The following is a 12,481-nucleotide window of genomic DNA, read 5'->3' on the forward strand; positions in this document are numbered from 1 at the left end:
TTCCTAGCCACCGTGCTTCTACACCTGCATTGCTTGCTGTTTGGGGTTTTAGGCTGGGTTTCTGTACAGCACTTTGAGATATTAGCTGATGTACGAAGGGCTATATAAAATAAACTTGATTGATTGATAGTTGTACAGAGAAAGGGGAGGATACCTAGTCAGTTGTACAGGGAAAGGGGGATACCTAGTAAGTTGTACAGGGAAAGGGGGATACCTAGTCAGTTGTAAAGGGAAAGGGGGATACATAGTCAGTTGTACAGAGAAAGGGGGATACCTAGTCAGTTGTACAGAGAAAGGGGGATACCTAGTCAGTTGTACAGAGAAAGGGGAGGATACCTAGTCAGTTGTACAGGGAAAGGGGGATACCTAGTCAGTTGTACAGAGAAAGGGGAGGATACCTAGTCAGTTGTACAGTTAAAGAGGGATACCTAGTCAGTTGTACAGGGAAATGGGGGGATAACTAGTCAGTTGTACAGGGAAAGGGGGGGATACCTAGTCAGTTGTAAAGGGAAAGGGGGATACCTAGTCAGTTGTACAGGTAAAGGGGGATACATAGTCAGTTGTACAGGGAAAGGGGGATACCTAGTCAGTTGTACAGGGAAAGGGGGAGATACCTAGTCAGTTGTACAGGGAAAGGGGGGGGATATCTAGTCAGTTGTACAGGGAAAGGGGGGGATACCTAGTCAGTTGTATATGGAAAGGGGGGGATACCTAGTCAGTTGTACAGGGAAAAGGGGGAGATACCTAGTCAGTTGTACAGGTAAAGGGGGGGATACCTAGTCAGTTGTACATGGAATGGGGGGGGATACCTAGTCAGTTGTAAAGGGAAAGGGGGGGGGAATACCTAATCAGTTGTACATGGAATGGGGGAGATACCTAGTCAGTTGTACAGGGAAAGGGGGGGGGGGATACCTAGTCAGTTGTACAGGTAATGGAGGGGATACCTAGTCAGTTGTACAGGGAAAGGGGGGTACCTAGTCAGTTGTACAGGTAAAGGGGGATACCTAGTCAGTTGTACAGGGAAAGGGGGATACCTAGTCAGTTGTACAGGGAAAGGGGGATACCTAGTCAGTTGTAAAGGGAAATGGGGATACCTAGTCAGTTGTAAAGGGAAAGGGGGATACCTAGTCAGTTGTAAAGGGAAAGGGGGATACCTAGTCAGTTGTACAGGGAAAGGGGGATACCTAGTCAGTTGTACAGGGAAAGGGGGATACCTAGTCAGTTGTACAGGGAAAGGGGGATACCTAATCAGTTGTACAGGGAAAGGGGGATACCTAGTCAGTTGTACAGGGAAAGGGGGATACCTAGTCAGTTGTACAGAGAAAGGGGGATACCTAGTCAGTTGTACAGGGAAAGGGGGATACCTAGTCAGTTGTACAGGGAAAGGGGGATACCTAGTCAGTTGTACAGGGAAAGGGGGATACCTAATCAGTTGTACAGGGAAAGGGGGATACCTAATCAGTTGTACAGGGAAAGGGGGATACCTAGTCAGTTGTACAGGGAAAGGGGGATACCTAATCAGTTGTACAGGGAAAGGGGGATACCTAGTCAGTTGTACAGAGAAAGGGGGATACCTAGTCAGTTGTACAGGGAAAGGGGGATACCTAGTCAGTTGTACAGGGAAAGGGGGATACCTAGTCAGTTGTACAGGGAAAGGGGGATACCTAATCAGTTGTACAGGGAAAGGGGGATACCTAGTCAGTTGTAAAGGGAAAGGGGGATACCTAGTCAGTTGTACAAGGAAAGGGGGGATACCTAGTCAGTTGTACAGGGAAAGGGGGAGGATACCTAGTCAGTTGTACAGGGAAAGGGGGATACCTAGTCAGTTGTAAAGGGAAAGGGGGAGATACCTAGTCAGTTGTACAGGGAAAGGGGGATACCTAGTCAGTTGTATATGGAAAGGGGGATACCTTGTCAGTTGTACAGGGAAAGGTGGGGATACCTAGTCAGTTGTACAGGGAAAGGGGGATACCTAGTCAGTTGTACAGGGAAAGGGGGGGATACCTAGTCAGTAGTACAGGGAAAGGGGGATACATAGTCAGTAGTACAGGGAAAGGGGGATACATAGTCAGTAGTACAGGGAAAGGGGGGGATACCTAGTCAGTTGTACATGGAAAGGGGGATACCTAGTCAGTTGTACAGGGAAAGGGGGATACCTAGTCAGTAGTACAGGGAAAGGGGGATACATAGTCAGTAGTACAGGGAAAGGGGGGGTGGGTTCAACAACAAGCAAGACATTCTCCGGCAGGGCCGACATCCCCGTTATTTCTCAAGAGGAAGCGACGCAGGTACAGAGGACAAAGAGCCGGATGCCTCGTCAGGACCCGGAGAAGGCGAGTGGGAAAGCTGCCGTTACCGTCCATACTACTTGCCAACGTGCAATTATTGGACAATAAACTAGACGAGGTACGATCACGTATATCCTACCAACGGGACATTAAAAACTGTAATATCCTATTTATCCTATTTTTCACTAAGATTATTTTGGTAACTAGCTAATAATAGCAATGATAATAATAATACTAGCTTTTAGTTGTGTCTAAGAACAGCCCTTAGCTGTGGAATAATGGCCATATACCACAGACCCTCATGCCTTATTGCTTAAATATAACCTCTGTAAATGCTATGTTTAACTTGAATTTTTACTTTAGATAAAACATTAGAAGTGTGTAGTGAAGGAACAACAGACAAGCATCTGTTTAGAAGCAGCCATATTCGCCTAATGAAAGGTTTGTTTCAGAGGGTTTAAAGTAATTATCAGATCAACGAATCTTCCCAGTGCCTCTGTTTCAAAGGCAGATTTAGGATAAATAATTTACACGGGTCAGTCATTTGCAACTAATATTTAAATTGTTTGAAAAATGTGTAAAATATGTATGTCTCCTACCCAATATATGCAGACAGACCAATAACAGAAAATAAATGATTATTTTCATCCAAAAGAAAGCTTATTTTTAAACCCGTCTGGGGAAAAGACTTCAAGAGATAATGTTTCTCTATTATTTTTTTTTGTGGCTTTTAATCTTTTCCAACCCAAAAGCTCAAAGAACTACTCTCTGTTCAGAACAATGACACGACTTCTAGTTTAGTTTCAACAGCTGTATGTATCTACTGTAGTAGCTATGGTTCACTCCAGACAAAATGCATAGCCAGCATATTACATTGAAAAGCCATTCCAACTCTCATGGAAATTAAAATTAACACATAATGTTCCGTTTCTTTTAACATTGTTTAGAATGACTCAGCCTTTAAAACAAACTCTGATGTTTAACTGTTCGTTCATCGCTTCATACAATGTGAGTTGTGAACAGAGTCAGAGGAGAAGTCAAGCTGGGTTCAACTAATGTGTCTTGAACATGAAGTCTGGGAGGTATAGTCTGGGAGGTGTAGTCTGGGAGGTGTAGTCTGGGAGGTGTAGTCTGGGAGGTGTAGTCTGGGAGGTGTAGTCTGGGACGTGAAGTCTGGGAGGTGTAGTCTGGGAGGTGTAGTCTGGGAGGTGTAGTCTGGGAGGTGTAGTCTGGGAGGTGTAGTCTGGGAGGTGTAGTCTGGGAGGTGAAGTCTGGGAGGTGAAGTCTGGGAGGTGTAGTCTGGGAGGTGAAGTCTGGGAGGTGAAGTCTGGGAGGTGTAGTCTGGGAGGTGAAGTCTGGGAGGTGTAGTCTGGGAGGTGTAGTCTGGGAGGTGAAGTCTGAGAGGTGAAGCATATGCCTGGGAGGTAAAGCCTGGAAGGTGAAGTCTGGGAGGTGAAGTTTGGGAGGTGGAGCCTGGGAGGTGAGTACTAACCAGTTTCGTCTGGTCTGGTATGTGTATTTCAAGAGGTAGAGGGGAGAGAGTACAAACTAGTCTGGTCTGGTCTGTGTTTTATTAAAGAGGTAGAGAGGAGATAGTACTAACCAGTCTGGTCTGGTTAGTATGTTACGTGACATGTGTTAACTTACACTTTGTTAACCTAGCTAGGTTCATTGTTACCCTAGCTAGGTTCATTGGTTCCCTAGCTAGGTTCATTGTTTACCTAGCTAGGTTCATTGGTTCCCTAGCTAGGTTCATTGTTTACCTAGCTAGGTTCATTGGTCCCTAGCTAGGTTCATTGTGTCCCTAGCTAGGTTCATTATTCCCCTAACTAGGTTCATTGTTTCCCTAGCTAGGTTCATTGTTTCCCTAGCTAGGTTCATTGTTTCCCTAGCTAGGTTCATTGTGTCCCTAACTAGGTTCATTGTTTCCCTAGCTAGGTTCATTGTTTCCCTAGCTAGGGTCATTGTTTACCTAGCTAGGTTCATTGTTTCCCTAGCTAGGTTCATTGTTTCCCTAGCTAGGTTCATTGTTTACCTAGCTAGGTTCATTGTTTACCTAGCTAGGTTCATTGTTTCCCTAGCTAGGTTCATTGTTTCCCTAGCTAGGTTCATTGTTTACCTAGCTAGGTTCATTGTTTACCTAGCTAGGTTCATTGTTTACCTAGCTAGGTTCATTGTTTACCTAGCTAGGTTCATTGTTTCCCTAGCTAGGTTCATTGTTTACCTAGCTAGGTTCATTGTTTCCCTAGCCAGGTTAATTGTTTCCCTAGCTAGGTTCATTGTTCACCTAGCTAGGTTCATTGTTTCCCTAGCTAGGTTCATTGTTCACCTAGCTAGGTTCATTGTTTACCTAGTTAGGTTCATTGTTTACCTAGCTAGGTTCATTACAACACCCTTTGAATATGGCCGGTGTCAGTAAACGTCGGCAAAAAGTGTAATGAAATTGTTGCCAGCAGAGCTGGTCAGGCTGTTTTCATGTTATCCAGAGGTATACAAATCATCGGCCAGAGCTTCAAGTGTGCGCTCCGGCAGCGAAACGAGATGGGTGGAGCTAAAGCTTAAGAGGGTGTGAACGATGCTGAATGGGTGTAGACAAAGAAGAGCTCTTCACCAGATACCAAAACATTCAAAGGGCATTTTCTCGAAAGTGAGTTTACAAGTTGACCAACTTTAAAAGCAGAATTACTTTCCAATTGTTCCTAAAATGCAGTGTATGAAATACCATTTTGTAGCTCTGAGTCTCTACTTTTATCCAATGTAAAAAACACAATTTCAAAAGTTAAAAACGCAAAACCGAATCCAGGAGGTGTGTCACAAATGTGTTTATATCTCTCTTAGTGAGCATTTCTCCTTTGCCAAGATAATCCATCCACCTGACAGGTGTGGCATATCAAGAAGATGATTAAACAGCATAAACATTACACAGGTGTACCTTGTGCTGGGGGACAATAAAAGGCCACTCTAAAACACAATTCCACAGATGTCTCAAGTTTTGAGGGAGCATGAAGTTGGCATGCTGACTGCAGGAATGTCCACCAAATCTGTTGCCAGATAATGTGATGTTAATTTCTCTACCATAAGCCGCCTCCAACTTAAAAGAAAAGAAATTGGCAATAGATCCACATCCGACTTGTTCGCCTGCAGGTTTGTCTGGGGGGGGGGGGGGGGGATATCTCTGTCTTTAATAAAGATATTTTGTAAGGAAAAACTCTTCCTGACCCACCCATGGCTGTGCCTCTGGTCATTTGAAATCCATCTCTTAAGGCCGAATGAATATATTGCTATAGACTGGTTTTCTTATGTGAACATCGACTCAATAAAATCTTTAAAAGTGTTGCATGATGCCTTTATATTTTTGTTCAGTGTAAAATGAAGCACAGTATTCAGAGGTACCAAAGGCCTGGGTAACAATGTGAAGCACAGTATTCAGAGGGACCAAAGGCCTGGGTAACAATGTGAAGAACAGTATTCAGAAGGACCAAAGGCCTGGGTAACAATGTGAAGAACAGTATTCAGAGGGACCAAAGGCCTGAGTAACAATGTGAAGAACAGTATTCAGAGGGACCAAAGGCCTGGGTAACAGTGTGAAGAACAGTATTCAGAGGGACCAAAGGCCTGGGTAACAATGTGAAGCACAGTGCTGTTAGTACACAGAAAATGGTTCACCAACACAAGTTTGTTTCAGATCAGCTTTAGATACATTATATGCAAGTAGAAGAGTCTCTCCTGAAGCTTTCCCCTTGGTTTGGGGGCTTCCTTTAAGGGTAGTGCTCCCTTCAGTTATGTCTTGGTAAAACTTGTTGGGGAAGACACCAGTAACAACCAACACATCCTGGTGCTATAGCATGATAGCAGACACCTGACATACTGGTGTTATAGCATGAAAGTAGACACCTGACATACTGGTGTTATAGCATGAAAGGAGACACCTGACATAGTGGTGTTATAGCATGATAGGAGACACCTGACTTACTGGTTTAGAGAACACTGTGAGATATGGGGCTGATTTATTGAAGGTGTCTGTTTGTGTGTATTTGTGCATGCGTGTGTGTGTGTGTGTGTGCTTGTCTGTGGCAGACTGATATATGTGTGTGTCAGTAGGAAAATAAAAAGAGTGGGGATGATGTGATAGTTCCCATTCCACAGAGCCTTCTCTTAGTTTTCTTAGATTTGGGGAGGATGTCAACCAGAGACAACCTACACGGCTGGATCAAACAGAGATCTGTGAAAAGGAGAGGTGTTTATTAACAGAAAAGGAGAGTTGTTTTGGAGAAAAGAGAGGTGTTTTGGAGAAAAGGAGAGGTGTTTTAGGAGAGATGTTTTGGGGAAAAGAAGAGGTGTTTTGGGGAAAAGGGGAGGTGTTTTGGAGAAAGGAGAGGTGTTTTGGAGAAAGGAGAGGTGTTTTGGAGAAAGGAGAGGTGTTTTGGAGAAAGGAGAGGTGTTTTGGAGAAAGGAGAGGTGTTTTAGAGAAAGGAGAGGTGTTTTAGAGAAAGGAGAGGTGTTTTGGGGAAAAGGAGAGGTGTTTTGGGGAAAAGGGGAGGTGTTTTGGAGAAAGGGGAGGTGTTTTGGAGAAAGGGGAGGTGTTTTGGAGAAAGGAGAGGTGTTTTGGAGAAAGGAGAGGTGTTTTGGAGAAAGGAGAGGTGTTTTGGAGAAAGGAGAGGTGTTTTGGAGAAAGGAGAGGTGTTTTGGAGAAAGGAGAGGTGTTTTGGAGAAAGGAGAGGTGTTTTGGAGAAAGGAGAGGTGTTTTGGAGAAAGGAGAGGTGTTTTGGAGAAAGGAGAGGTGTTTTGGAGAAAGGAGAGGTGTTTTGGAGAAAGGAGAGGTGTTTTGGAGAAAGGAGAGGTGTTTTAGAGAAAGGAGAGGTGTTTTGGGGAAAAGGGGAGGGGTTTTGGAGAAAGGAGAGGTGTTTTAGAGAAAGGAGAGGTGTTTTGGGGAAAAGGGGAGGTGTTTTGGAGAAAGGAGAGGTGTTTTGGAGAAAGGAGAGGTGTTTTGGAGAAAGGGGAGGTGTTTTGGAGAAAGGAGAGGTGTTTTGGAGAAAGGAGAGGTGTTTTGGAGAAAGGAGAGGTGTTTTAGAGAAAGGAGAGGTGTTTTGGGGAAAAGGGGAGGTGTTTTGGAGAAAGGAGAGGTGTTTTAGAGAAAGGAGAGGTGTTTTGGGGAAAAGGGGAGGTGTTTTGGAGAAAGGGGAGGTGTTTTGGAGAAAGGGGAGGTGTTTTGGAGAAAGGAGAGGTGTTTTGGAGAAAGGAGAGGTGTTTTGGAGAAAGGAGAGGTGTTTTGGAGAAAGGAGAGGTGTTTTGGAGAAAAGGAGAGGTGTTTTGGAGAAAAGGAGAGGTGTTTTGGAGAAAAGGAGAGGTGTTTTGGAGAAAAGGAGAGGTGTTTTGGAGAAAAAGAGAGGTGTTTTGGAGAAAAGGAGAGGTGTTTTGGAGAAAAGGAGAGGTGTTTTGGAGAAAGGAGAGGTGTTTTGGAGAAAGGAGAGGTGTTTTGGAGAAAGGAGAGGTGTTTTGGAGAAAGGAGAGGTGTTTTGGAGAAAAGGAGAGGTGTTTTGGAGAAAGGAGAGGTGTTTTGGAGAAAGGAGAGGTGTTTTGGAGAAAGGAGAGGTGTTTTGGAGAAAGGAGAGGTGTTTTGGAGAAAGGAGAGGTGTTTTGGAGAAAGGAGAGGTGTTTTGGAGAAAGGAGAGGTGTTTTGGAGAAAGGAGAGGTGTTTTAGAGAAAGGAGAGGTGTTTTAGAGAAAGGAGAGGTGTTTTGGGGAAAAGGGGAGGTGTTTTGGAGAAAGGAGAGGTGTTTTGGAGAAAGGAGAGGTGTTTTAGAGAAAGGAGAGGTGTTTTAGAGAAAGGAGAGGTGTTTTGGGGAAAAGGGGAGGTGTTTTGGAGAAAGGAGAGGTGTTTTAGAGAAAGGAGAGGTGTTTTGGGGAAAAGGGGAGGTGTTTTGGAGAAAGGAGAGGTGTTTTGGAGAAAGGAGAGATGTTTTGGAGAAAGGAGAGGTGTTTTAGAGAAAGGAGAGGTGTTTTGGAGAAAGGAGAGGTGTTTTGGAGAAAGGAGAGGTGTTTTGGAGAAAGGAGAGGTGTTTTGGAGAAAGGAGAGGTGTTTTGGAGAAAGGATAGGTGTTTTAGAGAAAGGAGAGTTGTTTTAGAGAAAGGAGAGGTGTTTTGGAGAAAGGAGAGGTGTTTTGGAGAAAAGGAGAGGTGTTTTGGAGAAAAGGAGAGGTGTTTTGGAGAAAGGAGAGGTGTTTTGGAGAAAGGAGAGGTGTTTTGGAGAAAGGAGAGGTGTTTTGGAGAAAAGGAGAGGTGTTTTAGAAAAAGGAGAGGTGTTTTGGAGAAAGGAGAGGTGTTTTGGAGAAAGGAGAGGTGTTTTGGAGAAAGGAGAGGTGTTTTGGAGAAAGGAGAGGTGTTTTGGAGAAAGGAGAGGTGTTTTGGAGAAAGGAGAGGTGTTTTGGAGAAAGGAGAGGTGCTTTGGAGAAAGGAGAGGTGTTTTGGAGAAAGGAGAGGTGTTTTGGAGAAAGGAGAGGTGTTTTGGAGAAAGGAGAGGTGTTTTGGAGAAAAGGAGAGGTGTTTTGGAGAAAGGAGAGGTGTTTTGGAGAAAGGAGAGGTGTTTTGGAGAAAGGAGAGGTGTTTTGGAGAAAGGAGAGGTGTTTTGGAGAAAAGAGAGGTGTTTTGGAGAAAGGAGAGGTGTTTTGGAGAAAGGAGAGGTGTTTTGGAGAAAGGAGAGGTGTTTTGGAGAAAAGGAGAGGTGTTTTGGAGAAAGGAGAGGTGTTTTGGAGAAAGGAGAGGTGTTTTTGAGAAAGGAGAGGTGTTTTGGAGAAAAGGAGAGGTGTTTTGGAGAAAAGGAGAGGTGTTTTGGAGAAAGGAGAGGTGTTTTGGAGAAAAGGAGAGGTGTTTTGGAGAAAAGGAGAGGTGTTTTGGAGAAAAGGAGAGGTGTTTTGGAGAAAGGAGAGGTGTTTTGGAGAAAGGAGAGGTGTTTTGGAGAAAGGAGAGGTGTTTTGGAGAAAAGGAGAGGTGTTTTAGAAAAAGGAGAGGTGTTTTGGAGAAAGGAGAGGTGTTTTAGAGAAAGGAGAGGTGTTTTGGAGAAAGGAGAGGTGTTTTGGAGAAAGGAGAGGTGTTTTGGAGAAAGGAGAGGTGTTTTGGAGAAAGGAGAGGTGTTTTGGAGAAAGGAGAGGTGTTTTGGAGAAAGGAGAGGTGTTTTGGAGAAAGGAGAGGTGCTTTGGAGAAAGGAGAGATGTTTTGGAGAAAGGAGAGGTGTTTTGGAGAAAGGAGAGGTGTTTTGGAGAAAGGAGAGGTGTTTTGGAGAAAGGAGAGGTGTTTTGGAGAAAGGAGAGGTGTTTTGGAGAAAGGAGAGGTGTTTTGGAGAAAGGAGAGGTGTTTTGGAGAAAGGAGAGGTGTTTTGGAGAAAGGAGAGGTGTTTTGGAGAAAGGAGAGGTGTTTTGGAGAAAAGGAGAGGTGTTTTGGAGAAAGGAGAGGTGTTTTGGAGAAAAGAGAGGTGTTTTGGAGAAAAGAGAGGTGTTTTGGAGAAAGGAGAGGTGTTTTGGAGAAAGGAGAGGTGTTTTGGAGAAAGGAGAGGTGTTTTGGAGAAAGGAGAGGTGTTTTTGAGAAAGGAGAGGTGTTTTGGAGAAAAGGAGAGGTGTTTTGGAGAAAAGGAGAGGTGTTTTGGAGAAAGGAGAGGTGTTTTGGAGAGAGGCGTTTTGGAGAAAGGAGAGGTGTTTTGGAGAAAGGAGAGGTGTTTTGGAGAAAGGAGAGGTGTTTTGGAGAAAGGGACAGGTGTTTTGGAGAAAGGAGAGGTGTTTTGGAGAAGAATAGCAGCTGTGTGCTTTATCAGAGCCACATGGTTCTCTGAAATTAAACAATGAGGATATAAGAAAAACATCAAAAACATGATCTGTCTCCAAATGACGTGGACACGAAATGAAAAGATGTGAAAAGAATATCTGAACAAGACGCCCTGATTTAAAAGATCTGGACAAGACACCCTGATTTAAAAGATCTGGACAAGACACCCTGATTTAAAAGATCTGGACAAGACACCCTGATTTAAAAGATCTGGACAAGACACCCTGATTTAAAAGATCTGGACAAGACACCCTGATTTAAAAGATCTGGACAAGACACCCTGATTTAAAAGATCTGGACAAGACACCCTGATTTAAAAGATCTGGACAAGACACCCTGATTTAAAAGATCTGGACAAGACACCCTGATTTAAAAGATCTGGACAAGACACCCTGATTTAAAAGATCTGGACAAGACACCCTGATTTAAAAGATCTGGACAAGACACCCTGATTTAAAAGATCTGGACAAGACACCCTGATTTAAAAGATCTGGACAAGACACCCTGATTTAAAAGATCTGGACAAGACACCCTGATTTAAAAGATCTGGACAAGACACCCTGATTTAAAAGATCTGGACAAGACACCCTGATTTAAAAGATCTGGACAAGACACCCTGATTTAAAAGATCTGGACAAGACACCCTGATTTAAAAGATCTGGACAAGACACCCTGATTTAAAAGATCTGGACAAGACACCCTGATTTAAAAGATCTGGACAAGACACCCTGATTTAAAAGATCTGGACAAGACACCCTGATTTAAAAGATCTGGACAAGACACCCTGATTTAAAAGATCTGGACAAGACACCCTGATTTAAAAGATCTGGACAAGACACCCTGATTTAAAAGATCTGGACAAGACACCCTGATTTAAAAGATCTGGACAAGACACCCTGATTTAAAAGATCTGGACAAGACACCCTGATTTAAAAGATCTGGACAAGACACCCTGATTTAAAAGATCTGGACAAGACACCCTGATTTAAAAGATCTGGACAAGACACCCTGATTTAAAAGATCTGGACAAGACACCCTGATTTAAAAGATCTGGACAAGACACCCTGATTTAAAAGATCTGGACAAGACACCCTGATTTAAAAGATCTGGACAAGACACCCTGATTTAAAAGATCTGGACAAGACACCCTGATTTAAAAGATCTGGACAAGACACCCTGATTTAAAAGATCTGGACAAGACACCCTGATTTAAAAGGCACCTTCATTTAAAATCAAAAACCGATTTGTGAATGCTTTTTAGCAAAACAGTGACTTGGTTTGTTAAAACAGTGACTACTGGGAAGTTTGTTAAAAAAGTGACTACTGGGAGGATTGCTAAAACAGTGACTAATGGGAGGTTTGTTAAAACAGTGACTACTGGGAGGTTTGTTAAAACAGTGACTACTGGGAAGTTTGTTAAAACAATGACCACTGGGGGGGTTTAAGAAAATGACCACTGGGAGGATTGTTAAAACAGTGACTACTAGGGGGTTTGTTAAAACAGGAGACTACTGGGAGGATTGTTAAAACAGTGAAAAAAGTGAATGCGACTGGGAGACTGAAACAGCTGATATAAATAAATATATATATACACTGCTCAAAAAAATAAAGCGAACACTTAAACAACACAATGTAACTCCAAGTCAATCACACTTCTGTGAAATCAAACTGGCCGCTTAGGAAGCAACACTGATTGACAATACATTTCACATGCTGTTGTGCAAATGGAATAGACAAAAGGTGGAAATTATAGGAATTATTGCCAGCAGCATACCACCCTGCATACCACTGCTGGCTTGCTTCTGAAGCTAAGCAGGGTTGGTCCTGGTCAGTCCCTGGATGGGAGACCAGATGCTGCTGGAAGTGGTGTTGGGGGGCCAGTAGGAGGCACTCTTCCTCTGGTCTAAAAAATATCCCAATGCCCCAGGGTAGTGATTGGGGACACTGTCCTGTATAGGGTGCCGTCTTTCGGATGGGACGTTAAACGGGTGTCCTGACTCTCTGAGGTCATTAAAGATCCCATGGCACTTATCGTAAGAGTAGGGGTGTTAACCCCGGTGTCCTGGCTAAATTCCCAATCTGGCCCTCAAACCATCATGGTCACCTAATAATCCCCAGTTTACAATTGACTCATTTATCCCCCTCCTCTCCCCTATAACTATTCCCCAGGTCGTTGCTGCAAATGAGAACGTGTTCTCAGTCAACTTACCTGGTAAAATAACGGTAAAATAAATAAATAAATAAAATAGGCAATTAGCAAGACACCCCCAATAAAGGAGTGGTTCTGCAGGTGGTGACCACAGACCACTTCTCAGTTCCTATGCTTCCTGGCTGATGTTTTGGTCACTTTTGAATGCTGGCGGTGCTTTCACTCTAGTG

Source organism: Salvelinus fontinalis, chromosome 25, assembly GCF_029448725.1.
Source record: "Salvelinus fontinalis isolate EN_2023a chromosome 25, ASM2944872v1, whole genome shotgun sequence".
Lineage (NCBI taxonomy): Eukaryota > Metazoa > Chordata > Actinopteri > Salmoniformes > Salmonidae > Salvelinus > Salvelinus fontinalis.